Source organism: Poecilia reticulata, linkage group LG7 (genome assembly GCF_000633615.1).
Source record: "Poecilia reticulata strain Guanapo linkage group LG7, Guppy_female_1.0+MT, whole genome shotgun sequence".
Lineage (NCBI taxonomy): Eukaryota > Metazoa > Chordata > Actinopteri > Cyprinodontiformes > Poeciliidae > Poecilia > Poecilia reticulata.
Window position 1 is genome coordinate 16043434 of NC_024337.1, and position 26950 is coordinate 16070383.

Below are 26950 nucleotides of genomic sequence, written 5' to 3' on the forward strand. Positions count from 1 at the left end.
CTAGATTTAACCCTGACTGTCACCAAACCCTTGAATATTAAAGGGGCAGTATTATGTGTTTTCCAGGCACATAGTGCCACTTTACTGCATAATCAAGTAACCGTGTCAACTTTAGATGTAAAAAAAATGCTATTTATACATATGTCAAAAGAATTTATACTTCCTTATTTAACGGCTTGTTATTGGGCCTCTGTCTCTTTAAAAACTCCTGCTTTTTCTGAATTTCCTCCTTCAGGGTGTCATCACAACACCGCTCCTCTATTAACCCATTCAAAATATTTTTCACCAGCACTTCACTGAGAAGTAGATTATATAACGAGCTCCACAGGGTATTTGCTAATTGCTACTGGCTAGTCTGAAGGAACTGACTGGGGGATCACGCTGGACGGGCGCTCTATGAGGTTGAAGTTTGGAAGACTGCAAATTGCAACTCAGAGGAAGATCTCCATCTCAAAGGTGGAGATCTTCACCTTTGAGATGAAGATCTCAAAGGTGAGATCTTTGAGATCTCACCTTTGAGATGAAGATCTCAAAGGTGAGATCTTTGAGATCTCACCTTTGNCCTTTGAGATGAAGATCTCAAAGGTGAGATCTTTGAGATCTCACCTTTGAGATGAAGATCTCAAAGGTGAGATCTTTGAGATCTCACCTTTGAGAGAGATCTCAAAGGTGAGATCTCTGGTTGGGCAGGTGTGCAAAACACCTGCCCAACCAGGTGTTTTGCACAGCTTAATGGTTGCCATGGAGATTAAAGGATTTCTCAAACACGCATGAAAGAATCGAAACAAGACTCCGGGTATGGTTTTGATGAGGGAATAGCATTATAACATGATGTAAAGCCTACTTTACATAATATTGTCCTACAAATAACATGCTCCTTTCGAAGTAGACTAAATATTGTCGACAATTGAGAGCCTTGTGTTTTACAAAATCAACAGTAACACCAGGTTCATGCAGGATTCATTGCAAGCTGTCTGCAGCTTTGTGACATACGCTAACTAGATTAGCCATAGATATCAGTGAGTCAAACAGTCTAGCACAAGACAAGGGCAGAAAGATGAGCTCTTAATGTGCGCTGATTTGTTCCGTGGATCCAAGCATGTTTTCTGTGTGTCGAGGACGCGGCTGCTCGCCTGGGGTCTTTATGTGCCTCTCTGCCTCTGCTGTTTGTAGCCATCTCGTCACGTTAGCGCGTCAGTCAATCAAGTGGCGGGGGCCCCTCTCTCATCAAGGTGCTGTGCATGATTGCCAACGCTTGGATGCGCAGAAATTTGCACCTCCCCGGAGAGCGTCCCCGCTGAGAGGGAAGGACTCATCTGTCACACAGGCCACAGTGCCGATCCACAATGACAGATGTGCGTTGTGACTCAAACGGATGACAGCGCCGAACGAGAGGCTGAACAGTAAATACATACAGGGACGCCGACACGTAGCTAGAACAAACTGTTGGTATACAGGCTTGATGGTCGTTAATCTGGTTTGTATGTCGAACAAGTTCTCTATGCCTCAAGGAATGGATTTTCAGGGGTTTTTTTCTTCTTCTTTGATCTACTTACTTTTATAGCTTTAGTCAACTGAATAATGAGCAAAGAAAAAAATATAAGAAACACTCGAAAGCTTAGAAATCATTTAAAATGTCTACATAAAATTAAGGTTGCAAGTTTTTGAGAAAATATGACCATAGTTACAGATTAATGAATCAGCTTTTTCTAGACGTTTTTCAAGCAGAGCAATAAATTTAAAGTACTTTTGTAGCAAAAAAACAAGTCAAGACATATCTTTTTCTTCATCCAACAAAAACATCACTTAGGATTATGAACAGTTTGCGTCGTAGCAGGTCTATTGTGCAAATACTGGTAAGGGGAAAAATGTTCATCTTCTGCTACACAGTGAGGAAAAAAGTTAGACTTGACAAAAATCACCTTTTAAATCCCTGAGCTAACAAAGTTAATTTTTTTAGTCTTCACTATATTCACTTAGGTTTGCCGTCACTTTTGTCTTGGATAAAAATTGCATTCAGAAATAAAGTCCGAGTTTGGTGAACGTCACATAATCCATCACTCACAACTCTCAGCTGTGTTATTGACATTTTCTTTCACTCATTTTAATACATTTCTTGACTTTAGTCAGGGAGCTATAAGTCTAACTGAAATATCCGACCAGCCAGAATTTAACAGAAAAGGAAAAGTTGTAAAACTATTTAGATATGTCCTTTAAATTTCCTCTTGTACTCATTACAACAAATCTATAAGAGCTGTCTACATCAGACTTTTAGGAAAAGTGCATGTACTGCTGCTCTGTATATTTACTGTCAGTAATCATTTTCCTTTGTTGAACTCAGTCACATTTTCAGCCATTTTCCTCCCTGATGCAGTGCCGCCAGGCTTTTGGAACTTTGTCAAGTCTTCTGACCTGTAAGAGAATAAAAAAGGCACTCGGCGGTTACTGCAGCACAGAGGACCAGGGAAATTAGTGGAGAAAGGGATGAGCTAGAACGGAAAAAAGGATAGAGTGATGGGGGGGAGAAGGAGAGCGGGGACAGAACTGAAGAGCGTTGGGGTTTTGTTTTTTTCCTGTCACAGCAGTCCCATATTGTCCCCAGAAAATGTCACTCTGCCCTTGGGAGGCAGCGCTCCGAGGCGAGACTCATCTGTCTGACCGCATTTACTGAGATGTTCTGTGGCTGGATCCCGAGGAGGCTGGGAGGCGTCCCACTGCAYTTTGCCCAACAACACCCCTCATGCTGATTGTCCCCCACAAAAGCTGCAAGTGTCTTGATCTGTGGGCCACGCAATGGTATTTGAGTACAAAAGTAAATATTTAACCTAATTCATATTCATTCCGGATTTCTAACAACACAAGCAGGCACTAGAAAGACATAAACTGACTTTTATCAGAAGTCAAAGATTCACTTTGTATTAAAAATAWCAGAATTTTAAATTTGGGGAGTRAGAATTCTGGGTCTCCTCTGTGAGGCTGCTGCCCCCGTGACCCGACCCCGGAGAAATGGAGAGATTTAAACCATTATTATTGCTGGGTCTCTGCCAGGCTTTTCACACTGCAGAATATGTTTGTTTATTAAATACTGTTAATGTGTGTAAAAAAAAAACAAAACAAAAAAAACAGCCATATTTGTTCTCCTAAATTAAAGTGACTACCCTGAACCTTCTGTGATATATTGTCTCTTATTGAACATGTAAAGTTCAGTTTCCATAGTCTTTTTGTTGTTAATTAATACTTAAGATAAACAACTAAGCAAACAAAAAAAAAACTCCTCAGGGGAAATCACATAGGGCGGCTATGTCCATTTGTTTTGTTTTTTTTCCCCTAATTCATGTTGTTGCTTTAAATGTGCTTATCTGCATGCTGTGGTAATGCTGAAAATGTTATTCGCAATATTGATTATGATTATATTTACTGTAACAGATGAAGAACATAATAGGTTCTTAATTTCTTTACAGGTAACCTTTAGGAGGTTGAGTTCAGACTTCAGGGAGCGCTACTCACCGGGGAAATCACAGCTATTTAAGGATAAACATATTTATATGTTAGCCTTGTAAAGGCATCCATTGCTTCAACAATTATATCCAACATCCAAAAATCTTTGAAAAATAACCTCATGTATCCACAGCASAGTCAGATAAACTCTAGTCTTAAACACATGTGGCTGAACCCATTAAAACTCAAGTGTAACTTGAATATTTCACACTCTGTCTTTACGTTTGTAAAACGTTGCTYAGTCTCCATATYTACAAATATCAGGTGAGCAGCTATTCTCTTCTGAGCACTTAAACATGTTTAAGTACTTTATTTTGGTAAAATCCTGTCAAGAGTTGAAATACTCCATAAACAATTATTCATGGGTGCATATTGATATTTCTAAGTACAACAATTACAGCACCAGTCAGCGTCTTTAAGACCACTTAGTGTTTGGCTTTTCTAATTCACATGTTATTGTRGGTGTAAATCAGTGTTTCTCAGTTCCAGTCCTCAGGGTTCACTGCCCTGCACATCTTAGATGCGTCTCTGTTTCCGAACACCAAATTCAAACGATTGCGTCAYGTCCTCYGCAGCCATCATGTGCTGCAGAAGCCTGTTAATCACCCAATTATTCAAGTCAGGTGTGTGGTAAAAGGGGATCACCTGAAACATGCAGGGCAGTAGTCCCTGAGGACTGGAACTGAAAAACACTGGTCTAAATTTATTCATTGAGTTTTTAAATAAGATTGACCTGTACAAACAATTTATTATTTCAAAATGTTTCCTTTTTTGGCACAAAAATTACAAAGGAAATTGTACTATTAGTGTAAAATGCAGATGTGGTCAGTAAGGGTTGYATGTTGCTTGTTTCTACATAATTTCATACAGCGTTCACTGCAGTTGGGCTGGAAGGGCATAAAAAACCTGACTGGGAGAGAACTAGCATTAAAGCACAAAAACAGACTGTCAGCACCAGGGAGATAATACTGCAATAAAAAGGGCTAATGAGAACATATATTATCCCATTAAAATGAAGCACTGGTCTCCAGACATTCTCGTCTGGTGCATTTAATGAGTGGAAAGCATAAGCATTCGTTTTCATCACAGTGTATAAGTGCACTAAATCAAAGAGACTATTGGGACATTGATGTTCGCATCTTGTCTGGGATGGCTTGAATTAGAGTGATGTGTTGAACTACTTCTTGGCTAATTTAAAACAGTCAATCCTAAATGACTTAAGGCTGGTTTTGGCCAGGAATATGATGGCTTTAGTGTATCAGTGACATGTATTTGGATGTGAAGACCAACATACTGAGAAAATGTGAGGGGACTTTGATGAAAAGTCCATTACTTTGGACAATAAAATACATTTTTTATGTAATATTTAGCCTTTACTTCATGGTTTTGGAGTTTTGGCTGTTCTGGGAGACAGTGGTGCAACTACACATAATTCAGGTGGATGCAAAAACATAAATTGGCACCCCTCCACCCCCACAAAGGTACGTCAGGTCAGGGCTAAGGACCTAAGGACCTCGTCCACCCCCCCCACCCACACACACACCCGAGGCGACAATATGTGAAAGGTAAAACTCGCTGCATTTACCTCGTTATGTGCACGAGGTGAAGGAGCGTAAGGCGCGCTGAAGTGTATGGGAAAACATCATCGGCACGCCGTCCCCTCCAGACGGGGTTTTGGCGCCCCCTCTGGTGCTGCGCCCCTRTGCATTGCATGCGCTACATACCCACTTTTTGCGCCACTGCTGGGAGAGTTTGTTGTCCTGACTAATCTCTGACTACYACTGAGGAGGAGGAAAACCTTACCTAATTAAGATTGCTAAGTGGATCAAGTCCGGTTTATTTGCATAGCACATTTCAGTAACAAGGCAGTTCAAAGTACTTTACTTTACAGACAGAGGATAAATCCAACACCTTTGATCAGGGTGAGCTCCTTACGTCCACGAGCGGCACAAACAAACTCCCCCAAAACACCAACAATTTGCAATCCAAAACAGGCAATGGTCAGGCACAGTGAGGTGGATGTGGGTTTAATGAACAAACGCTATACCAAGAATATTTCTTCACCAGTAGCAACTGTTTGAAAGGACTTAACATAACAAGTAGCCTCTTCTTTTTTCATGTCATCCAAGCTCAACTTAGGCGATCTTGTTTTAATTTTAGACTTCAAGTTCAGTCATTACAATCTTTATCSAGTGCCTTTTAGCACTATTATTTTCTGCTAATGTGCAATCACCACAGAGTCTATCATACCTCCAGATGGTGTTTGTCCACAACATGAATCTCTGAGAATATTCTTCCTCAAGGGAATGAAAAACATTGTACGTGCGTAACATGTATACAGGAGCGTATATGGCTGCTAATATTCCTTAAGGTTGGAATTAGTCACTAAATGTTCATGTTTGAACKGCATTCCTAGAATAGCTTGTGTTTATAAATTAGTACATAAATGCAAGAATGCGAGTAATCCTCTAATCTAGCATGTTTCTGTCGTGCTGAAAGGCAAAGCTACATTTGCTGCTCTGGATTAAAGTAGCTCATTAAAACGAGGTGCCCAGGATCGAAATAGGCCAAGAGCGATTCTCTTTGATTCAAATTGAAGACAAAGCAGCTCAAGGAAATAAATAGTTTATCAGAGCTGGGCARGGCTTTCCTCTTGTCTGCTATAAGCCCCGGACACAACACTGGCTCATCGACTCGGCTGAGCACTAAGATTAAATGGCTTATTGACTGCGACAGGACAGAGGCATCAAAAATGAACTTGTGGAGAGAGTCACCTTCAGATGTCTCCGAGACACAAAAAGGGACGGATCACAAAGTTTGCAACTCGTGATTTAGTTTTTTTAATCAAGAAAAACTTGAGACGGGTCCGTCACCGATCCGTCGCACTTTCATTTGACACCGTCTTCAATATTTACCTCTGAATGAATGCCTGGAGAACAGCAAGGGAACCCTTATTTAAATGTCAGTGTGCAACACAACATATTGAACCAGTTTTACATTAAAGGAGGGACATGTTATTAAACGTTTAAATGCCATATTTTTCTCTCTGCTGAAAGATTCATAAAGGCCAGTTAGCGACTGTGTCTCTTCTGAGAGCAAATGGCTGAAAATTCATGCAGGRAACAAGAGTTTCTGTGTAACAACTGATCACCAACCCTCCCCAATGAAATCACAGAAATCAACTTAACTATAAAATTTATCTCCCACACTTTAGYAGTGTGCAGTTTTTTAATAATTTATAGAAACTTAAGAGCGTCCGTGGACAGAAGATTGAATTTTTCAAATGCAGTTTATCTGGYTCACCCAGCTGGAGGTCTCCAGAGGTGCATTGTGCAGTTTGTCAATATGCTTTGCTCATGTAGGCTGTGAAATTAAAATAAATAGGTTATTGACTGGCAGGTGACTTGGCAATGGGACTGCTGTAATGCACACCCACTTGCTCAATGACCCAACCTGCCAAGAACTGTTGTCCATAAATCAAAGAATAATGATAGGTTCCTSTTTTGTCTTCTTTTCAAACTCTGTAGGAGTCATTTGTTTTTAATTTGCTCCGATTGTCATTCTGCAGGCCCTCTTCACTTTAGCATAGCAATAAAAAGAAAAATTTCCACTTCCAAGCTTTAAATGCTTGGTATGTACCCACTGTAGTCATATTTTTAAGRGGATCTGAGGAKACAGTGCTGAGGAAARGGATSTATTYTTCTTGAGGTTTTCCCAATATTATGTTAGATGCAAACAATTTTAACGTATGTTATTGGAAGCTTTAAAATTTTCAAGACTCAAACTTACAAAGTTTGAAGTCGGACAGACAGATGGAAGGATGGAAAATACAACTCCTTTTCTTTTCATCATATTTTTCCAATGTATGGAATTTCTGCAATATTATGAAAAACTGTTCAYCCACGTCATCAGTGGTCATGTAATGACCAGCCTYAGCATTCATGGCCGCTCCATTGAGGGGAACTAGTTGCTGCGTAGCAGAGAACAAGGGGGAAGGCGTGAGCAGCATGTACACAAGCATGATTGACATTGTTAAGACCCTCCTCCCAGCTCTGAWTAATTAATTTWAAAARATTWAAATTGGAAAGAAACACTCAAATCATCCTTCTTAGAAACAAAACCTAACTTTTATTCAGCTTAAAGCKGCAAGTAGTTTTTGAAAATTCCACCTATTGGTTTTGTCTTAAAAGGTGTAAATTGTAATGTTTTTAAGGGTTTCATTGTTGCACCTGGAGAAACAGCAGCCATCTTTATTTCCCCAGTTGTTCTATGAAAATACAGCACTGTTAGAAAACAGAATAGTAAGAGAGGGCAGACAATTATAGCGAGTAACCATTTTTCTTATTCTGTCCAGCGGACTTGGCAGTGGTTGGTTTGATGRATGCAAGGCCACCTGCCTCGCCGTGGGGTGTGTTTCAGTGCTGGGAAATGCCTCCAGCCAAATGTAATCTGCTTAATGTTGTGTAGATATTGCTGCTATTATGACAGAACACCACATTGCAGGTTTCCTCCTTGTCGGTACAAGAGCACGGAAAGGACGCTGGTTAAGAATAATGATACGGTGAAGGTGGCACGTGCAGGTGGGAAGGAGAAGGGAAAACGTTGCAATAAATCTAGTCTCGAAGCTAAAACTGCAGCATTGTGGCTCATTGAAAAAACATAAAACAAAACTGTGTCTTGCGCTACATTGACCAAGCAGCAGGACGCTCAGTTACACCAGTCCAGATGAAAAATGACTGGTTTACAGATAACTGCACAGCTCGAAAGTTTGAACACCAACAAGCAGGATTTTATTTTATTTTTTTTTATTTCACATCCACTACGTTTGGTTGGTAGAATGGTATGGAATATACCAGGCTAATCAAAAATATTGCTTTGAAGTTACAGCTGCTGCAAATTCAATGTTGGTGACAAATGAGTTGATTGCAATTACTTGTATGTCTTCAAGGTAGTTTCTAGTTAACTCTAATTTTGCTGGAATAATTTTAGTGGTTGAAGGTCAATAAAATTGGTGTTGCTTCAGTGTGTAAGTTTAAAAAACTTTCAAATTCCTGCCCCCATCCTGATCTGGCCAAAGATGACATGTTTAGTGGCAAACTGTTAATGACCAGCTGCTTGTCTAGGTGGTTTCCTGAAAACAATGTGGGAACTTTACCCAGCTTTACCCAACTATAGCAAGACATTTTCCCATGTTATGGTGAAATAATCTGTCATGGGAAGTTATTTAGAATCAGTATTAAGGAATTATTGACTTAAAACCAGCTTCTTGCTGAAAAGTTGCTTATAAAGTGGTTTTGTCTTATTTCAAATGTACTAAGATATTTGCACTAAAATTTAGACCAAAAATACTTTGTAAAATTTTGTTTTTATAGTGTATTCAGTCACTTATTTTGTGTCACACATTTTTATGTCATTTTGTTGAAAAGTTTTCATTTTGACAAAGAGTTTCATTGTCTTTTTCTGGTAAGGAAAATAATTATTGATTTAGTATGTGTAATGATTGTAAAAACATCCAACGGGGTGGATGCTTTTATATTCACTGTCAGTGGTGAGAAATTGTTGCCTTAAAAAAATTAAGGTTTACCCCATTACTCAGTTCTTGGTCCAGATTTTTAAAGAAATTAAATAAAATTTATTTGTTGTATTTATGTCCAGTCTGAGTGATATTTCAAGATGTATGCAGATGACAGTTTTATGTGGAGCCAGTGGCATAATTTTATGTTGTTGGGTCACGATGACTTATGCTTTTATTGTGTTTTATATTTGCATTTTAAACATGCCTTAGCAATCTTTATGATTGTATGTAGCTAAAAGACGAGCTAGGGACAGCTATTGCAAATTCTCTTGGGCTATTCGTATAAAGGTGAATAAATATTTAATACCCAACCCTTTACTACTACAGAAAAATTTTAAGATGGTAATAATGTAAGAAAAAGATGACAAATATAACACCATCTTTCCTGCACAATAAGTACGCTATATAATCAGCTCATTTAAAAATTTAACAGCCTTTGTATCACTTGCCAAGATTTAATGATACAAACATAATGACTGTCTGATCTCTACCAACCAACCATTAAATGTGATTCTGTGACTTTAAYGTTGCAAGAGTCATTTCTGTTAATCTCTTGCTTAGATCGTCAAAATGACTAAAAATCTGTACAATTGTTGTGCAACATGACAAGGCTGCCTTGACGGACGGTAATTCTATGTTTTTAGAAATTGCCTAATATCCAGGGAGGACAAATCATTAAAAAGCAATCAATAAGAAAATATTTCAATTAAGAACTTTCAATCTGTAAGGTTTTTTCCTTTCGATTTCTGTTCTTCTTTGTTGCCACCACTTGAACAAAATGAAGTCTCCAGGCTGAAAGAAGCTAGACAAAGGAAATAGATTCCCAAACATGCATCCCCTCCTCCTTATTACCTCTTTTTGTATTTACTTTTAATTTGTATCGATCTTTCACCTGCACCTCAATTTTGCTGATGTCAGAAAGGTGAGGGAGCATTACAATATACAATACTTTTCTTCTCCTCTCTTATCGTGGCGGAAATGAAAAGCAAATGGCACCTTTGTCCAGGACGTGAGATCGTCCAGGCGGAAGGGCTTTGAAGCGCAGGGTGAAATTGAAAAGGTTGCAGGTTCACATCCCCGGACAATGCTGGCCCTTCTGCCTCCACTCCTGCGGCTCACAGGAGATTAGAGGAGCGAAAGAGATAAGGAGCAGCATTGGCTAAATGTTTTTTTTTTTTTCCAGAATGGGGGCTGGGCAAATTGGAAAAGCTGAAGTGCTCTAGTTAGCCAGAAGACAGACAAATAGAATCAGACTGGCAAAGCAAGAGCATAAAGTGAATCACTCAGACCTGACCTTGACTTGATCGTGTATAAACCGGTCTGCTGGTTCAAAGATAAAAATAATAACAAAAAAAAAAAAACTGAGCACAGGCGATCAATAGAGAAACAGCACAACATCAAAGATGGGATTTTAAAATGATGTTCTTTGTGCCAGTGAGCAATTATGTCGGATATAGTGACAATATTTTTAATCTTAGTGACTTTTGTGCTATATGAAAACCTCAGTGTGCAGCAAAAGGCAAAGTAACTCACAAGCATTTGTAAAAGAGTTGTGGAACTCTTTTAAGGTCTTCTTTACCCATATAAAATTCAGGATTTACAAAAGGTGATGTTTTAGGGAAATTAAGAAGGAAACAAAGGAAAATTCACCACATCGAAGACTGTCACAAATGCTGAGGTTAGCTAGCATAGCTACAGATGACGACAGATAAAACACCTTTAGTGTAAAAGTGAGGTGTTTCTCTACTATTAGCACATTTAGCAGTGCATACACAGGAGTGATTGACAATGCTAAGACACTCCCCCTAGCTCTGATTGGTTGTTTTTTTTCTGATTGGTTGCATTTCTTCAGACAGCATTAGTAGTACCTGAAGGAGGTGAAGGAGCTTGAGCTTTTCACACATTATCTGTCTCATATAATACCGTATGTAAATATTTTTTTATATATTTTAACAAATATGTAAAAAAACAGATTTTTGTAAAAGTTACAAACTGCAGCTTTATATCCATGCATAAAAATTTGATGGATACTAGAGGGGGCCAGCAAAGTTAGGGGAAGCCATTGCCCTCGTTTGGTGTCAGTGCTGGTCTGCAAAGAGAGTCAGACTGAAATAGGAGAATTGTAGAAACATGCAAGGAACCAAAGGAAGAGAAGTTGACAATATTATTGCTCATTAAAAAGCAAATTTACTAGGTGTCATTTTGGCCATTACGGAGTCCAGTTGTTCTCTCTTCTCCTGTGTCCCCAACCTGATATTTGAATTAGCAGGTCTAAATGACAAGACCGCCTCAAAGAGGAGCCCACAGGCCCCGCTCTCCCAGAGTTTCAAAGGCCCGGCAACCTGGTTGCTGCTGGCTGTCAGAGAGTCGATTGGAACGTGTGGCAGTGAGATAACCTGTACGAGACAGAGCCCAAAGCCGTTCGCCTCTTTGACAGGCTTATTAACGGGAAACCGCTGAGGAAAAAAAAAAGGTCCATATCGGCAGAGGGATCAGGGGAGAAGAAACCTTCCCTTATCACCAGGACACCGGGGATTAAAGCCTGCCCCGCTCTGATAAATTAATTATTCTCTCTTATCTCTCATGTTTAAAGACTGTCAGACAAACCCACCTGGAGCCATAGCGCTGGACAGCCCGGGTGACAGTAAGAGAAAGAAACATGTAGCCTGTGCCGGGGCTCATCTTGTTCTATCCAAATACGGTTTTCTTCCAGTTCCCTGGCTGCAACATAAAAACAAATAAACAGACTTTCCTTTAAGACTACTGCAACGTTTCAGGGGATACTAGTAAAACTGTGCAGAAGTGTTGACAATCATTACTGGGCAAGAGATTGCTTCGAATAGGAAATCTGAGAAATGGCACACACTTAAACCTCTTTCGTGGAAAATTTGTCGTGAACCCACAAGCAGAAACTGCTTTCTGAGATCCCTCAAAAATCACAAGTATGGAGCGCGTTCTCCCCTAAAGCTGTGAGTATTTAAAAATAAAGCCAGAACGCCACACTGTGGGAATGGAGACGAAGTTAAACATCATCTATACTATGGATAAAATCAAATATCTCTCCAATACAATTATTTTCCAAACAGTAATGCTGGACAAAATCAATGTAGCAATCCTGCTGGCCAAGGAGAGGCTTAAAATGTAAATAATGCATCTCACCATGTTGCGTTCCTGGAAATGATTTCTGAATCTTATGCATTTACATCCTGCAGCCTGCTGGACGCACACACCACACCTCATCCAGTAAAATCAGCTTGACCTTACACAACCCTACAGATGTGAGCAAAAGATCTGAAGGGAAATGAGAAAAATTACGTCTTAATCTCACCTTAAATGTTTTGTGAAAGAGGCTACAGCGATTTTATTGAATATAAACTCTGCCAGGTTCAATGTTCTGCTTCTGACCACTTCTGCTAAATCTATTCTTCACATTGACGTTTGAATTAAACGTAATGGCATTTTAAGAGAAGAAAACAAACAATTAAATGACTTAGATTTGCCATGCACACAGAAACTGCTGTTTTCAATTCACGCAAATGCCGAGTTTATACTGTCATACAGTTTTCACCAAACATTTGGGATAAAAATTCTAACCCAGTATATCTGGTTAGAGAGCAAGGAGTCTTGCCATTCCTTATTGGCCACCATTTTGAACCATTACAACCATTATAGGTGGAGATGTTTCCCAGTAAAAAAGAAGAAATTCTTTTCACATACTTTCTCAGAAAAGCTTTAATGTCAACAAGTCAGTGCAAACGGCTGAGCTTCCTTGGATAGAATGAAATTTACCAGTTATCATTGTAAGCTGTGTTGTATATTATAATTAGGACTGATTTTTTTTTATTGAATTGATTTGATTATATATTTCTAAATATAAATAGTCTTTTCTTGTAAAGTGCCCCGAAATAACAGTTTAAATGACAAGTTAATGCATTTTAATTTGAGTTCACAAGGAAATATTTTCATGTTAGTAAGAAATCTGATCAGTAAAGCATATTTAAAAACCTTTAAAGTTGGATAAAATTGAAGATTTTCTGTGTGGAGCTTTCAGGGAAAGCAAATACGCTTGTCCATCCATTTCAACAATGAATGGAAATGAATGTCTATGGGTTTACCAATTAAAAACCTAAAATTACATGTCATGTTTGGCGCCACGAAACAAAAACATGAAAGACAGACATTGTTTCGGTATCTATTTTGCCAGCATAAGGAGATTCTAAGAGGTAGGAGAGGTTTTCAAAGGCATAGCGTGCCTGTGTCACAATACCCTCTGATGTCCTTGAGATAGTTGCTTGAAGTCTGTCAGCGGTGCTCACCTCCAGCCTGACGGGGCCAGCGCACATGGAGGGTGATTGACAGGGTGGGTGAGTCGCAGGCTTCCCTAGCCTCTCTGCAATAATAGCAAAAAACACCAATGCCGGGAATGTTAATGTCCTTCATATTTTATTAATTCAAAATCCATGGGATATCAGCTTGGTGCTTTATGAAAAGAAAACATCAATCCTGCAGAAGTAATGAGTGCGGCAGCAGATTGGGGCTGAGGGAGAAGGCAGCAGAGAAGAAGGGGGAGGATGAGGCACCGAGAACCCCTCTAGGTATGTACTGAGGGAGACGGAGAAAACTAATATTTGACTGTCCGCTGTCGGGTCTTGTTGGCTAAATGACTGTGCCTCAGGGAAGAAACAAGCACAGCGGCTGTTGCTGAGGTGTCTCATCCAGCTCAGTGGAGTGATTGCTACACCTTATAGGCATCTGTGAATGGCTTTATGTTTGTGCACACACATGTGCATGTCTGTTGTTTTTTTTGTCCCGTGTGTGCGTGCGCTTTAGTTCCTTGATTGAAGTGTGGGGGCTTTGTTGTTTTCAAAGCTTGTCACATATTTTTAGGCATCAAATTGACAAGACAGAACAGCAGCTGCATTAAAAGTGATGTGTGGTTTTCCTTAAAAGCCTGCATATGGAACTGCCGGAAACAGTCTGAAGGTCACAGCAGAGAAAACAGGGACACAGCTTGTCAGGGTGCTACAATGTCACAGGCAGGTGCCAAGAAAATTCAGAGCAGCTGGTAGAAAAGATCTTAGAAGTCAACGTAAAACTTTAATGCACTACAAAAGACTTGCCACAAATGATTCGCTTCTCTTATTAGGCATGTAACAAGGAATATAGACTTTAAAAAAAAAAAGTTGCATAAGAAAATTCATATAATTCATAGTTTAAAAGTATTTTTTTTTAAATACCAACTCTTGGGTGAGAAAAGTAGCTATCAGATGTCCAAAAAGCAACTTTAAGATGCTAAACTTTGCATGTTTGAATGTGACAGACGCTCTAGGAGAGAAAAAAATTATTGTATGGGAGGGAAAAATATCCTAAATATCCTAAATATGTTTAGAACTTGAAGCTCCTCTGTTTTTATGCTCACTATGCTTCATTATTTACAGAGGCTAGACCTTCAAATTTGACGACCTTCAAACATTGAACAAGTGGAAGGTCATCTAATAGATAACACCTGTAAATTCTTGGGGTGGCACAGGAACCAAACTAGCAACTGCTACTGGTTGAGAAGGGGAACATTTTTTCCTAAACGTTTCCAATAACGTCAGAAAATGTCACCTGATTTGATGGTTTTCATTGTTGTTATGGAGAACAGAGAAATGTGATGATCCTCCCACGCTGCGTTCTGTACGGCCAATATTTCCCTTTCCTCTTGCGTTAAATAAAGACACATTTATGTCATGAACTGTTGTAGGTTAAGAGCCAGGCACTGTACAGACTGATAATTACTAAAAGAAATACTCAAAATTATAGTATTTCTTAATTACTATAATCAAGATATGAGATAACTGGAGAATAAATGTCCAGAACAATGCTGAGCTGGCAAGGCAGCAGGAGGACATGCAATCATGCATGGCATTTAATGCAAGGGTCTAACAGGAGTGCAGGAAACAAACAGGCTTATAAAAGCTTTGTAGGGGATTAGTAAAACAAGAACCAGGTGAGTTCAGTCAGCAGAAATGCATCACAGCTGAGGAGGGAATGTAACTTTAACATAACAGGTTCCTGCAGTCTGCTTGCAAATACTTTCTAGAAAACTGCAATAAAATTCTCAATTGTTTCTGTTAGGTGTCAGCTTTACCAATGATATAACCTGAAAAGCCCAATAGAGAATGTAGAGTTCTTTGCAGAACAACACAAGAAATAAGATATTTTTGCTATCGGTCTGGAAAGTTGCTACCAATTTTCAAAGCTTATTAAACATTGTGTAATCTTGCTTTAATTTATATTTAGACAAAATGAATATAATTGTAACAACCATTACTGAAGTAGCATTAAACATAGCTTTTCTGTTTAAAGAAAAAATATTATTATTTTCTACATTTTTACATTTTTGGGAGAAAAAATGAAAACCGTATATTTTGCTACGGGTTACCATGGTAGGAAAAAAAAAATATTGTGATGACAAAAACAACAACATGCCTCGATTGACTGCATATTTCTGCACTTTGAATCTGTGCTTAAAGCCTCACCATAAAACGTAAACATGATTTTGAAAAGAATAAAATAGTTCCTGCAGTATTAAGAGCAGGTGGTTCTCTGTATAGATTCCAGAACTACTAGGCAGCCGCTGTCAGTTTGTGTGAGGGGAACAGATGGAATCATGACAACTTCCATTTACGTCCACCATTCCCACCATTATTATCGTGATTTTAAAGACACTGGATTGAGCATATGGTGAGCAGGTCCCTAATGACATGATGGATGTTTAGTATTCTCTGGGGCAGTTCATTGTTCACAAATGGGTGAAAACAGACAGTTTAATAGTTTCAGGCTAAAACTGCTGCTGCTGCTGCTGCTTTTTAAGAAGGCCATCATGGCCAATCATTAAACATCTGGAAGTGTCTCTCAGCTGCCGCCATTATGGCTCCAATCTTTCCGTCTTCTAGCTGTGTTTATTTGAATCGCTGCAGGCTGCATAGCAAAAACGTGAGACTAATAAAAGTGATAAATGATTTCTTGGTGATTCACAGAAAGTTTCATCTGTTTCTCTCTGGGAGAAGAAATTATATTCTGAGAAGATGCCACCAGCTTATTCACACCCACATCTATCAGGCGTTTTACCTCACTGGTGACATTTCATCCTTGAATGAATTCTCCTGGCATCTAAAGCCTCTTTTCACCTGCTCTAACTCCTGCCTGAACACATAAAACAACTAAATGCATTTAACAAGCATGGTCACAAGAACTGACCATGGTTTTACACCTATAATGTGGTTTGAGGATTTAAGAACGTTTTGTCATTTGCCAATGTATAAGTTGACCCATAAGGATTTTGGTTTGTTAGAAAGCCACAATGGAGAGGTGCTACTCCTCAATTAATGCCTGAAAACCCCTTAAAATAAGTCAAAATGGTTTGGGGTATAAAACATTAATACATTTCATCATAGTTGTATTTACACATTTGCGTAAATGTGTAAATACAACTATTTACACATTTATATGTGTAAATATATACACATATAACACACATTAAAGAGTGTAGAAGAATCTTGCATTAGGCATTCAGATCCCCATAAAGGGGAGTATATCAGCTCTTAAGCCAGAGGTTCCCAAACTGTGGGGGGGCGCCGTGACATTGCAAGGGGGGTGCGGGAAGCCGTTTGGATGAAAAAAAAAAAAACATGAATGCACTAGGTTTTTACCTTAGAATGGCCAACTTTGTTATTCCTATGTCAATTTGATACAGTAGGGGCTTCGGCACTTCCCGTATCTGTCTCCTCTGTCACTGTTATCAGCAGTGAAAACTGTTTAATCCGTTGTTAACATGTGTAACCTGTTTTTCCGAGCCGCCTTTAAACGCAACATGAGCGCTACCTGTGCGCCAGGTGAAGGAGACCTGCTGCTGCTGTGCGGAGCTGCACAGGTTTGTTAGAATCATGGCAGCAAACCAGCAAAACGCAAAGAACCTTTCACAGTTTTTCCCCCAAACTAACCGACTGTTGACTAAAGCTGTTGGATGCAGGTAATGTTAGCTAAAAGATGAATAATATCAATGCATCACCTTAAGCTTAACAAGTAGCCTATAGGCTACTGATGTTGTTGTCTATGTTCAACTACTTACATTCATTTAGCCCCCCCAAAAAAAGTTGATTGCCCCTGTTGTTTTTATTCATTGCTTCTTAAGAGTTTTTGGCTAATTGTGTTTGAGAGAATACTAAACCACTTTACATTTTAACCCATCGTATGTGACGTCACGCTCCTCAGAGAGTGTCTGCCATGACGGACATCAACAAAACTTACTTGCACTTTAACTCTTTTAAAGTTTGTCAAAAAAACACACCCGTCATAAGGTTTGTTGGCTGTCACTTGGCAATGCACAGCTTCATTTCACTGTTTGATTTGTGTTTACTCTACATCTCCAAAAAACTTTGCCAACAATCATCGCCCACCTAAACTATTGRTGGATTTGCAGCCCAAGCCATGTTCAGATCTTCTGTTTTTCTTCCCCTGGTATCCTTTGACRYATCTCTTACTCATGTCGGTGGAGAGATTGGAATAGAAAAAAAATAACAGCTCTTTGCACATTCAAAGTTAAGGTTAGCCTAAATTACAARCTGGTTGTAAAAAAATATACATTTTTCGCTTTGATTTTTTTTTAAGCATTTGTTTCTCCAGCTTGTAATTATCCTACCATAAAATTTAAAAGTTGATCATTTCATTGTAAGCCTGGAACCTTGAAAATTCAATGTGGAATTAAATATATTTTCCATGCTGTTTAAAGCTAGCATTTAAMATTTTTTGCTTAATATTCTTAAYATATRCTGAGATTCTGCTACTATTTAAATGAACCTTCATCTCTACCACAGAGCACAGGTTGGACTTTGGCCAGACTCTTAATTCTCCATCATATATTTATATAGAAGAGTCATTTGAACCCAGAGAACAGGTCAAATGGGTTTTACTATGTGGTGAATAATTTAAGATTCTATTAACATTTAAATTTGACATTGATTTCACACAGTCAGGCCTCAGCTAAGTGACAAGAAACATCAAAATGTTAGAGAAAGAGAGTCCTGCTATTTGTCCAGGTGGCATTTAAATATATATATATTTCTAACAATCGAATGTAGTGCTACAGAGTGTTTTAAGGACTCAGTTTCTGTTAGGATTCGTTTATGAAAACTTAAAGCTGAAAAAATGTTTTACATAATTCTTCCTCTCCTGTAACAAACATAAAACAACATTTTGAACCAACCAGATTGTTTTTTTAAGTACAATCTGACCAAAATATTATAGAAGTATGAAGTATGTCCAGAAATTTAGTGTATATTTCTGTGTTTAAGCTAAAGATTCTTTATAAAGYRTAGTTAAAGTAGATTTTTTTCCAGCTCAACATAAGTTTGTAGATATAGATGTGAGGTCCAGGCATTGCCTTTTAGAGATCTGTTTACACACAGAGAGGGGAGACCTTTGAATAGGACAGACCTGCCACTTGCATTGAGGTCATTGCATTTAAAAATTGTATTTACTGGACAGATGCCCGGATAGTTCAAGACTGTGCAGATTTTATACTTACATTGGATCTAGCTCTGTTATGTTATGTCTGGGAATAATAATAATAATAATAATGCGTAGATATAATATTTCCAAGCTAACAGTCACTGAAGCTGTTGTGCTTTTATCCAAGGCTTTTACACATTAATGTTGAGATTTTGACTTTCAGTATGTAAAAGTCTTTATGCATGCATGTTCTATATGGTCAGATCTCATACCCTATATCCCATTTGAGGGACATTCATATTCGAGTAATACACACATTAAATCAGATATTAGACATATACCATTTTCAGAGACAACAAAGCAAAGATTCAGCACATCTGGTTATTATATATTTTATCCTGTTTTTCAGCATAAAGCATCAGGCAGGATTCTTTGGGATTTCTGTTTGTAATWTCTTCTGTCATCCTGCATCCCCTGTATTGCTTTTCAAGTCAAAAGGCAGGTTGTATATCTGTCAAGAGGGTGCACTGCCATCAAACTCAGATGAGATTGCTTTTTTCAGGGTTATGAACAATAAACAGTGTTTGTGCAGCTTGATATCTGTCAGAACAAGACGGCATGACTCAGAGATCTCAATAAAAAAGAAATAGTAATGCTGGCTGGAATGATGAAATCAAAACTAAATAAAAATAGTTTAGTCAAACTTTGAATGAAAGCCAACATAAAGTTTTTTTTTTTAACTATCTGCAAATAATTGCTATGATCATCACTGCCATCACCCATTTATTCTGCTGCGTGTTAACTTTGCATTTTAAGTAGAAAAGTACACGGCTTCAAATGAATAAAACTCTGGCATCATCGTCCTACACATCTGGTACTGCAGCATCGCTTGTCTGGTAGGCCCAGCTGMTACAGCTATGTAGCATAAGCTTCACAACTTACAGATGACAGATTAGTGCCACTGCTTACAAAATCTACACAACTGGTATTTAAATATCACAACAATAACCACATAATGTTAGAAAATCTCATTTTATGTACACGGAGAAAGACTCACATTGTGCAGTCCAACCTGTTTTCTGATCAAATCAGTAAATAATAATTTAACCATTTGAGGGACATTCATAGATCTTTGAGCTTTCTGTGYAAGATGGAAAAACAATCTTGTGGGAAAAAATTGACATTTACAGTAACTGACTTATGAGGGAGCAGCACACTATAAATTATACAGGCTTCACCCTGATAAATCCACACTATAAAAGCGCCTCATAAAAGATAATAAAAAAAAACGTTGCAGACATGACGAGACTTCATGTTTCATAAAATTTACATAATTTCTTCAGGTTTAAATCCTCATAAAATCAATTTATAGTCAAGCAAACATACATACTTGTGAAACTAAGAAGGTAGAATTAAATTAAGTTTTAGAATCTGTACACTTATTTTAGAGTATTTATAATATAATATGTTTATATATCATCACAGTTTTGGGTGCAATAAGATTTCTGACTCAAAAACAATTCTATGATTTAAATGAGTTGCAAATGTGCTTATTTAGTCCTGATATTTCATATTTTCTTCCCCTCAATTGGCATAATGCACTTTGATTTATCTCACTTTGACTTAATTTCAGGAGATTTTCTTGAGAACCTTGATGTTTTGTGGGCCACAGTTGGACCTCAATCCCAAGTTCTGGTACTCTTGGTTTTGAAGATTCTCRTGTGGATCATGTTTACAATGTTTTATAAACAATATTTTATTGGGTGTGGAGTCGGTTGGACCCCATTCGTAAACACAAGGGCTAATTGTGAATTTATCCTTCCATTTGCCTTTAGCAAATTTATAAAATATTTCGAGCATGTTAAGATCACTGTGGTACAAAATTATGTGTGTTTTGCATTCCTTGTTCTTGTGCATGATTTTTACTGCCATCATGTTCAAAATAAATAAAMATAAAGTATGAAYTTTAGCTGGAGCTACAGATATGGGCATATCATTATAATATTTAAATCCATACATCTATTTTCTGTAGTATCTTAATCTTTGCAGGGTTGCAGAGGACTATTTGCCTGTCCCCGGTGTCAGAGAGGCTAGGCACAAATTGGAGATTTAATCAGTCAATTATAATAGACACACAGCGATATACATAGAGAATTTCAGAGTGATCCTTTAACCCAATGTGCACTTTTTTACCTTCTTGTTGCAATTCAGCAGTGCTGAAACTTCCCCCAGTGCAGCCCTGATCTAATATTTTTTTAATATTTTGTAGGGAAAAAAAACAGTAAAGAAACTCATAATGTTTGCCAGTAACTTTTAGCAATGATAAATGTCTGCAGCTGTGGAAGGATGGTGTGACTGCTGCTAAAATTAGAAAGCAGTGACTCAGGCAGCACCGAGGGGTTACTGCTTCTTGTTAAGTGTGGGAAGCCTCACACATCTCCTCACATCCGGTATTATCAACTTGCCATATCTCTGCAGTTTTCTGCTTCATCTCTTTTTAAATTATTCACATTTGCCTCATTTAACAAAACGTGCTTCTCTTGACAGTCATTCAAGATGCCATTAAAGGCAGTCATTGTGAGGAAAGTGGAAAACTCAACAATATTTTCTGTCTTTTATTATGCAAACCTTTGTTGTACATCTGGTTAACAGAGTTATCGAGAACGGGGACATCTATTAGATTCAACCCTGGTCACARCCATAGCTCTGCTGCAGATGGTGTCGCCATGTTCCTGTAATTATGCCGTAACGTCTTGTCAGTGCAGTATGGAGAGTCAATGGGAGACTTTCTGTCTCTCTAAGGACACGAGTGGCTGGGCAGAGCTCATTACAGTGAATCACACGGGCTGAAGAAGCAGAGAGCAGAAATACCTTTATATGGCTAYGGTAGGTCCCTGGTGGAAATRAGCATCTGTCATTTACCATCAACYACAGCTGTGTTAATTCCTCATAAACCTCTGACTGCGGCGGACTGTGGTGTCTCCAGAGGACCTGGGATGTGACAACCATCAATCAGATCTGAAAATGGGTCAAATTACAGACAGAGTAAATCCACTTCAGCCTTGAGAGGAGATAGCATTTATGTTGTCAGAGTCCTCACAGTGCATGCAAAAAATTCCACAGTGTAAAAATAGAGTTGGAAAAGTCTGAATTTAAAAAAGAAATTAAATAATTTCAGAGAAGAGAGATTTTTTTTGTATGTTCAGTGGTTGACAAGGATTTCTAATGTTGGATTATCTTAGCAAACAGTTGACTTTTCTAGTTACATCTCATAGGTCTGATGATATGGATGGYGGAAGTCAAGAACCAAGTCATTAGTATCATCAACAAGTCTGATACTAATCAGACTGGATATTAGAAGACAATGACTGAGTGATAGATAATCCTTGATTTGATTAAATGCAGGAAACATTTCAATTCTCTGTTTAGCTTGTATGTTGGGTCTGAGTTAGTGAATTAGCACAATGCTGTTGTGAACAGAGTATTGAATATTGATTGCTGATTTTCTGTTTTTTTTTTTTTTTGCTACAGTACAACAAGTACTGGGACAGTTAGATGCCCCAACACAAAACCTGACTGTGAGTAACTTCAATAAATGAATAACAAGCATGTTTTAATAAAACAAATGCACTGGATACAGACACACAGTTACACTTTATGTTTATTCCATCTGAACACAAGCTTTGTTCTTCTGATGTTAGTTTGTATCTGTGAGTCTGCTGAGAATTGTGAAGTTGAGAAAGATCCACTGTACATTATCACTGGAAATATTTGACCCTGTTCCAACATACCTACTGCATTAGTTCAACAAGTTATATGTTGAAAACAAATATTTGGAAAAGCACGTCTTTAATGTTTCATTTTAGTCTTTAACGTACCAAACTTTGCATATAATAACTATATTTTTTTTGTCTGTCTGATGACGTAAGTTTGAAACATAAAATCAGATGCTCAGTATTTGAGTAGACTTTTACCTCATAGTATTTACTCTTGCTTGAGTAAAATATGTTGAAGTAGTGCTACTCCTACTAGATAATGAAACAAAAGCTAACAAATATTTTATTTTCCACCATTTCATATGAGCCTCAGCAGCGTTAGAAGATAAATCATGGATGGTCCATAAGGTTGTCACTCTTTTCAAAGTGCTACAGAGCAACTCAGAACAAAGTGCTGTAGGTACACAAGTGAGTGATTCCAGTGATTCAGTGATAAAATGTCACACCATCTGTGCATTTAATCCATCAAACCCTGTGTTTGCTGCAAAAGATTCAGTCATGACAAAAAAAATCACAAAGGCTTATCACATTGTACCCTAAAATAAAGAAGGAATGACATGCATATATACATCATAAATTAGATAAAAGTGGAGCCCAGAGTTTGGCAACTAACCAAGCTACACCAAGTACATATGCGCAAGGAAATATGGGCCGCATAATGAGAATGACGACAAATATATGACAAGCTGAGAACCAAATAAAATCACTCTCTACCCTTTGTCACTTTTATATGCACTACATTGTATATGCAGTCACCCGGCAGATGAAACTCATTTATGTATTCATGCCCAGGAATGATGTCGTCTGCAGGTTTCAGCTCTAAAAATAGTTTGATGCACAACTTCTCTGGGTGCCACAATGCAGAGGAATGTAGAGGAAACAAATTGAACGATACATTTCAGCTCCTAGTCTTGGAAGGAATCATCTTCGTGAAGTAGATTTGTAAATCCGTGTAACTCAGTCACTGAAGGATGGGTGAGTTAATGCATCAAAAGCCCACCTTATACATTATGAAAACATTCCCAACCTTTCTTTCAAAAGAAACCTTTTATATAACTTTGCTGTTTGAAAACGAGGGATTGTTAAAACATTTCTTTGATATCAATCACATTTATTCATGTACAAGATGTCAGACTTATTTTGTATTCATGCCACTTTTGAAAGTCAAAACTTAAATGTAATTATTGAGCTTTTATGTGATAAACTAGTGCATAATTGTGAAYTAGAGCAAAAATAAATATTTTTTTCTTTTACAAATGAGCATTTGAAAAGTGTGGCATGCAGTTGTATTCAGCACGTCATTCTGATACCCCTGATGCATTATCCAGTGCAGCCAGGCTYYTTTAGAAGCCACCTAATTAGCAACTAGTGTTAATGTGAGTTTAATTTARTATTAGTAYAATTACCTCCATTTTGTAAACGCCTCAGGTGTCTGATGGAGAACAAATACCATCAGGTAGGTCATATTTAATATCCTGACAAGTTTAAGTCAGGATTAGGTTAGAAAAAAGTTACCAACTTTTGTTCGTAAACACAATTTAATCCACAACCGCAAACTGACTAAGAAATGTTGGCTCACCTGAACTGTCGAGGTGTGAAAGGAAAGCATTAATCAGAGAAGCAGCCAAGACGACCACGGTAACTGGGTCTCTTGGCTGGGGAGCTGCAGAGATCCACAGTCAGTTTGATGAATCTGTCAACAGAAAAACCATTTGTCCTCTAATCCATAAATCTACTTTTATATCAAAGTAGCAAGAAGAAAAGCATTGCTGAAAGACAACAAAGCCACAAGAACGTGCATTTAAAGTTTGCCACAAGCCACATATGGGACAAAGCAAACACGTGGATGATGTACGCCAAGCAAACTGGACTTTCAAGGCAAATGAACCAGAGTTTGAATAAAGTGGACTAAACAGGGCTGGTGTGAATGCAGCCTTAGCTGACGGAATCCAAATGCACATAACATCACATTTATATTTGAATAATTATCCTTTCACAGTTATCCTGATAAAGTTTTGGATGTGACCTAAAATATTTGAAAAGTTAGAGAGGTCTAAATGTCTTGTAATGGTGCTGTTGGCAAATAAATATTAGGGGACATTTTGGTTTTAGAATCCTGCTGATGGGGCCTGACCTCACCATTCGGAGCAGACTAATACAAACAGGTGATAGGTTGTCTGTAATTACCACCTCAGACTATTACCTCAACTCACACACACACACACTCACACCCACACATGCACACAGAAAGCAGAACTGAATAACACTGAATAATCATTGTGGCTGGCGAGACTTCCCTCATCATTACCCCAGCAGGCAGGAGATGGAAAAATCCCACTCCTGCYATATCTCACTGCTCTGGTGCATGGCTAATATCAGGAATATGGAGATTCTTTTTGCACAAGGTTGGGAACATACATCAAGCTCCATCAGCGTTAGTCACCCCCATCACCCCAAAACCTTACCTTAGGATGAATAATTTTGCATATGAGGTGGTGGGAAATAATCACTGAGTGAATCAGTGTTAAGTGAATGCCATTTGTCACTGTAGTACCCCGGTGTGATGGATGAAACACGGGGTCAGATCTGTTAGACAAAATAAAGCACGAGCGGAGTGGAGGGGCACGGAGGAACGGGGGATGGAAGTCTGTGGTAATGATATGGTCATATGTACACAGCAGAGCTCAGATGTGATTAAGGCGATGATATGATGGGTGGTGTCAGTGGCGAGCTTAATGACTAACGCAATGAGATGGAATTGGAAGAGACACTGGTGTCAGTCTGAAGTGGAATAATGCCTGAAGCCTCTGCAGCAGCAGACACATGGAGCTGCCACAATGAGCAGCCTCATAAGCACAAATTGTTACGGTTGCTGGAGACTTAGACATGCGTAATTAGCCTTACTGCAGAACAATGAAAGGCTGAAATTCAGTGCTTTTGACATTCTGTCAGGCAAATGATAAATAACCAGAAAAATAATGATGATGATTATTTCACTTACTGTATTTGTCACAAATCATCCAGTGCTCCGAGAGGATGTCCTGGTGGAGGGAGGAAAATGAGGAATGTTTCAACAATAATAATGACTACCATCACATGCAAAACTATTCAAAATGCTTTTAAGTCTRTGGTGCAAGTGAGGAGGCTGGCTTTTAAAAAAAGTCTTCTGCAGATTAAAATGTCAGCAACAAACAAGCTACAGTAGAGAGAGGACTATGAATTAGATCTGCATTACAGTTAGACTCTACAGTAGGGCCAAAAATGAGCTCCATCAAGATGACCAGAGACGTGACTTCATGCTGCTTTGTCGTGTCTTGGCCTTTCAGACGTCAGAACTGCTTGTCGCTGCACATTTCCAGTAATATCCTTCTGCATACTTAAAAAGGCTAACAACAAATCCTGTATTGTTTTATGGCGGCAATATAGATTTTATACAGCTCAGAGGAAAAGCGAATTACATCCTAAATTACAGAGATGTCGCTGTGAGATGTCAGCAGCAGGAGTTATATCAGCCTGGTGGCAAGTGTGCCATTTTGGCTGGGAGGCCCGCTGGGGACCTGAAGGCTCCAGGATGGGACTCAGCAGAGACATCTGACCTACAGAATGCAGCGTCAGCTCAAAATAACAAAGTTACCCAAACCCCCTGATGAAACAACAGGCCAGATGATGCCGACATGCAGCAGAGAACACACCGGAGGAAAGAACAAAACTAGACAAACACACACACACACACACGCACACACACACACTTACTGAGGTGAAGGGCATAGACAAAGGCAATAAATCTTTCTGCAACCATTTTAAAATGCACATTAATTTTTATTTACCCAGGGAAGATTTTTTTWAATGTTTCTGGACATAATTTAATGTAATGAACCAAACAGTAGGTTCTTAATGCGGAACCAGAGCTCTTTAACAAACTCCATKCTGGTATCTGGATCATAGTGTGTCATCACACATTACACTCACTTTCTCTACCTTGGTTTTCCTCTTCCTCTCCRGCCGGCTCTTGGGATGGGCCACTCAGGTTGCTGAATCTGCAAAAGGCTGCAGTTCTTGAACGTGAATCTAGAACAGATCCCAAACCCCCTAAAACAATGAGGTCTGTGTAGGAGGAATATTCTGAATCCCAGCTGTGTCACCATGAGGAGGTTGGTAATACTGAACCTCAACGACCTGAAGATGTCCCTTCAAGAWGAGTAGGATACCATGCCTCAGCAGACAATAAGTCAACTTGTGAACAGAATGAGACGWTGTTGTCAAGCTGTGATAGATGCTCACAGGCACATGACACACTATTGAGACATTGACATTTTTTGTTGTGTCACATAATCACTGGTGTTGTCTTTTCTTTCAATACACTRTTTGAGATGAGGATATCAACATAGCATAACTATACTTGTATGTCCTACTGACATGAAATAAYATCACTGTAGTGTGAAGCACAAATTGTAAGATTTAATTAACACATTTTCTGGACCTCCACAGCACTTGTCGGTTTCTCATCGACCGAAAAATAAAAATAAAATGGATGAACATGTTGGTAATAGATGTAGAACAAGTGAATCATTTTTTAAAAGTGGATATAAAATCTGCTTTGTCATAT

At 38.5% G+C, this 26950-nt stretch overlaps 1 long non-coding RNA gene across 2 annotated transcripts; it reads right to left on the minus strand.

Moving 5' to 3' along the window:
• Positions 1 to 1666: 1666 nt before the first annotated feature.
• LOC103467803 (uncharacterized) lies at positions 1667 to 25386 on the minus strand. Of its 2 annotated transcripts, none has more exons than XR_534123.1 (5): positions 25346 to 25386; positions 23924 to 24037; positions 13390 to 13463; positions 11685 to 11794; positions 1667 to 2412 (listed from the first exon to the last, which is right to left on the minus strand). It is a non-coding gene; the product is annotated as an uncharacterized LOC103467803 (long non-coding RNA). The 2 variants fall into 2 exon arrangements; XR_534122.1 differs by having other exon boundaries at positions 13341 to 13463.
• Between the last annotated feature and the right edge of the window lie 1564 nt (positions 25387 to 26950).